Raw genomic sequence first — 4,993 nt, forward strand, 5'->3', positions numbered from 1 at the left:
GGCAATTGGTTCCTCTAGATTTTAGTTAGGGGTATCAGAGTAAAGGGGGCTGAATACAAATGCACCCCACACTTTTCACATATTTATTTGTAAAAAAAACTGGAAAACCATTTATCATTTTCCTTCCACTTCACAATTATGTGCCACTTTGTTCACATAAAATCACAATAAAATACATTTTATGTTTTTTGGTTGTAACATGATAAAATGTGGAAAAATTTCCAGGGGTATGAATACTTTTTCAAGGCACTTTAGGAAAATTTAACACAGGATTCGTGTATGATGATCCAGACTAGTGTTCCTGGATAGATAAATCTGTGTATTTGGCTTTCTATGGATTCTGTAGTTTTGGATCGGAGCAGACAATCCTGTATCCGGGTTTTGCTGGTCACCTGCAACCTGTCCGAGTGCCCAGGTGTAAAGGGGGTCATTATATACTCAGGTCTGAGAATTGCTCAGAGATCCCAGTTGGAGATCCGCCCCTCCCCCCCAGTGTGGGAGACGGAGGGTCTTATTAAGGGGGTCAGAGGGGACAGGAGGAGTCAGGAGAACCCCAATCCATAGGCTAGAGGAGGGCCATGCAGCAGGACGCTGCAACTAAAGGCAAAGAGAGCCAAGTGTTCCAGGAGAGATGGACAACAAAATCAGAGGGACTGGTAAAGGGGGCAGCAATGCTGCCAACATGTGAGCCAGGGGGGCTTGCTATTTCTGGTTGTGTATATTGTGTTGAAGAAACCTCTGCATGGGCAACTGATATACATATGAACTTTCCCTTTTATTGAATAAACGTGGGCTGCCATGCCCTAACATAGCGTTTTGGAGCGGTGCAACTCATTGTAAACACATCTACAACTTTGAGTTTAATCACCCCAATCTTATAAGCTATATACTCTGGCTGCAGAATATCGCTCGATGAAGGTGGAAGAGAGGAGATGTACTGCAATGGAAGAAAGTCACTCTGGAGAAGTCGGGGTTGGAGGCTGGCAATGGTTGCAATCTGTGGACTCAGGAAAGATCAGGGCAGAAACGAGAAGTATCCATTCAAGTGATTGAAAAGTCTCGTTTTTTTTTTCCTATAAAAATAAGAAACATGTCATACGTTTTTTCACTTATACAGAGCAGCCGGGATCCTCCTCTTCTCAAATTCTTCCCTCCTGTTCAGTGCCCCCACAGCAAGCAGCTTGCTATGGGGGGCACCCGAGCCGAGTCACAGCTCCCTCTGTCCATACTGACACGGGCCCCCAACCCGGCCTGTTTTCTCCCCTGATTGGCTAGCTGACTTTGATTGACAGCAGCAGCCAATCAGGAGGGAGAATCTCGTGAAGGCTGAGGCACTCGTGGACATCGCTGGATAGAGATGGGGCTCAGGTAACTATTAGGGGGGCTTCTACACACAGAAGGCTTTTTATCATAATGTATAGAATGCATTAAGATTAAAAAAAAAAAAAAAAACTTTTGCCTTTACAATCACTTTGTGTATTTAAGGTCAGGGCAGGCAGCGGCCTATCAACATTTTTTTGTTTTTGATAAGCTGACCAACCTGTTTTGTGTTTTTCAGAGATTTTAGAAGAAGTCTTCAGGATTGCTGAGTAAGGAAGCCCAGTATGAGTACGCCCATGTCTGATTCCCTCAGTAAGTACTCCGCCCACATTCTGAAAGGGGCGGGGCTTTTTGAAGGTGAGCAATACCTGAGACATCAGGAGAAATCTTTAGAAACATATAATGCATCACTTAGATTGCTTTGTACATCCAATGTCTGGATAACAGTTGTTTCCCTGGGAGCAAATGTATGGCTAAAGAACTACAGCTTGTAACACAGGTTATATTATACAGGAGTGACATCACCGCTCTCCAGATATAAGTTATATTATACAGAAGTTGACCTCATTGCTCTCCAGATGCAAATTATATTATACAGCAGTGACATCACCGCTCTCCAGATATAAGTTATATTATCCTCTTCGCGCCGAGCGTGCGCACATATGCGGCCTCGGCTTTCGGGTGTTATACCGGGATGATGCCAGCAGCTGCAGGCATCATCCCAGTACCATTTTTTTAGAGCGGGCGATCGGCTTTCCAATCGATGCGGCTAAAAGCCTCTCGATTTGTTATCCCGGAGGAGCGGGAGGGGACATCGCTTCCTCCCGCCGCTCTGACCGGGCCTCCCGTCCCAGCAGAAGACCCGATCCCCGTGATCCGGCACTTCCAGCGTCTGGCCGCAGACTGGAACAAAGCCGTAAACGGCTTTGTTCCAGTCTCCTGAATGTAAACATGGAAGCGACGTCACTTCCTGTTTACTCGACTGCCAATGGCGCCAGATTTAAAAAAAATATGCAATATTCAGAATCACTGTTTTCGGCGATCTGAATACTTTGAAGTGCAAAGGAGGGATTGGAGATCCCTCCATAAAGAGTACCTGTCACCACCTATTACTGTCACAAAGGATGTTTACATTCCTTGTAACAGCAATAAAAGTGATCACATTTTTCTTTATTTTTTTTATAAACACAATTTAATAATATAAAAATTAAATAAGAAAAACAATGTTTAAAGCGCCCCCGTTCCCGTGAGCTCGCGCAGCAAAGAAAACGCATACGGAAGTCGCGCCCGCATATGTAAATGGTGGTCAAATCACACATGTGAGGTATCGCCACGATCGTCAGAGCAAGAGCAATAATTCTAGCTCTAGACCTCCTCTGTAACTCTAACCTGGTAACCGTAAAAAAAAAAAATTAAAGTGTTGCCTATGGAGATTTTTAGGTACCGTAGTTTGTCGCCATTCCACGAGTGCGTGCAATTATAAAGCGTGACATGTTTGGTATCTTTTTACTCGGCCTAACATCATCTCTCACATTATACAAAAAAATTGGTCTAACTTTACTGTTTTTTTTTTTTAAGAATTCATGAAAGTGTCCCTTTTCCCAAAAACTTGCGTTTAAAACACCGCTGCACAAATACCGTGTGACATAAAATATTGCAACAATCGCCATACTGGCACCTCTATCTTCACTAAGGAAAACCGGCAAATTGGCTGCGCTTTGTAAATGGGTTGGATGTGGGGGAAGGAGGAGGGGGCCAAACTCCTGGCTCACTACGCTGCGGCCAGAAGTGGCAGTGGGTACATGTTAAAACCAGGTACCTGCTCCCCCCCCCCCCCCCCCCCCAAAAAAAGGTGCCAAATTTGGCAGCAGAGGGGGAGGAGGCAGACAAGTGGCGCTTCCCCTTTTAGGTGGAGCTCTGCTTTAACTAGTTCATATTTTTAATATTTTAATGTTTATTACTATACAGTATATGTTTTTATTTATGTTTAACTTTTTTATATTTCTTAATTTATTGCTCTCGTTCTTTTCTCTTTTTGAATCTTCTCTGACTAGAATTCGGTATATTGGATATAAATTATCGATGAAGCCCAACTAGTGTAAAAATACCTAATGACCATTAGGTAGTGCTGAGAGAGAAAAAAAAAAAAAAAAAAGAAGCATGAAACCAAAACGGGTGATGTATGTGAAAACAAAAAGTGGATGAGTGTTGAATGGCAGCAATGGGGGAAAGTAAACTGTGAAAGAAGATAAAGTTGAATAAAAGGAAAGGATACCGTGAATGAAAGAAGGGGAAAAAGAAGAAAGGAAAATGGGGAATAAAAGAGGAAAAAGCAGTGAATAACGCAAAGAGAAACAAGTGAAGACAGATCCATACTGGGAAGTGTGGGGAGAGAAAGAAAGGAAAAAAGCGAAAAAAAACACAGAGAATGTAGAAGAGTGAAAGGGGTGGAGAACAAAGGGGAGCAAGTTATTAGTAAATCATCCCCATTGTAATGTAATCAGCCTCTGTTGCATTAGTTAATCTCCTTGAAAAAAAAGACACAAGTCCATCCAGTTCAACCAACATAGAAAAAAAGAACACACACAAATAGAAAATTTCCATATACACAATCCTATACCCTCAGTTGATCCAGAGGAAGGAAAAAAGACCCAATAAAGAATGATCGAATTTCCTCCCTGATCCCCCAATCAGATATCCCCCCGTTGTACTCCTGATAGTATGTATGATGGATGCATATTCTTAGCCCCCCCCCCCCCCCAAGTGCATAACTTTACATTTATATACAATAAGTCATCACACCCCCAATTACATAGAACAATATCTAAAGCCAAAAGACATTTGTCCTTTTTACATTGGAAAAGGGGGGGGGGGGTTACAATGGAACTAAATTGCTTAGGAGTGTTGGGGCCCCTAGGAGCTTTTGCCCTAATGTGGCACTTTTTCAGTGGCGGACACGGTCCCCCTCGTCATCAATGCTTTTACCTTCACCTGATCTTTTGAGTTCAGATTCTTGGGCCATTTTGATTGGTGTAATTCCAAGCATGTCCATGGGAATTATTTTGTCCCGCCATAGAATCATGCTTGGCATGTACACCTGGCAATGCCCATTGTATACAAGTCTCACCTGTCCTGAAAAGTCTTACTTGTCTGGTCTCCTGAATTCCATACTATTCTAACTCCTATCTGAATAGCAGCTAAAATCACCATAACTAGGAACTGGAAACAAGCGATGGCCCCTGATGTTGCAACCGCTGTACACATCCTGAATGAACATGCCCTGTTCAAACTTACAGTATGTTCAACAAAGCTCACCTTCTCCAGGACAAATGTTTTACTACCTCCTGCACCCCCCTACCTCTACCCTAGTGCCACAGAACCACCCCAGACCAACAACTGGCACTTCATCAAGTAATGCCACCTAGTATTTTACCCTTCATACTCCATAATTTAGTCACCCTTAAATTATTACTTGGATATAAATCCTCCATATTTCAACCATGTATCGCTACTTAAGCACATTTCTTCACGTATTAATATCTGGGTGCCATACCTGCCTAACTCTTGCTCCCCTACTTTTACCTCTCTCTCTTCTTACCTGTGTGCCCCTGTCTCATCCTTCTCTCTCCCTTCATCTCTCCCCCCTTTTCCCTTCCTTTCTCTGTCCTTGGTT

The 4,993-nt window shown here is 43.0% G+C and overlaps 1 long non-coding RNA gene across 1 annotated transcript; it reads left to right on the top strand.

The window, feature by feature from the left end:
* The first annotated feature begins 1,550 nt into the window (after window positions 1-1,550).
* Window positions 1,551-3,917, top strand: LOC141133585 (uncharacterized). Its single transcript, XR_012243100.1, has 2 exons — window positions 1,551-1,677; window positions 3,375-3,917. It is a non-coding gene; the product is annotated as an uncharacterized lncRNA (long non-coding RNA).
* Window positions 3,918-4,993: the final 1,076 nt, after the last annotated feature.

This window comes from Aquarana catesbeiana, linkage group LG03, assembly GCF_042186555.1.
Source record: "Aquarana catesbeiana isolate 2022-GZ linkage group LG03, ASM4218655v1, whole genome shotgun sequence".
NCBI classification, from domain to species: domain Eukaryota; kingdom Metazoa; phylum Chordata; class Amphibia; order Anura; family Ranidae; genus Aquarana; species Aquarana catesbeiana.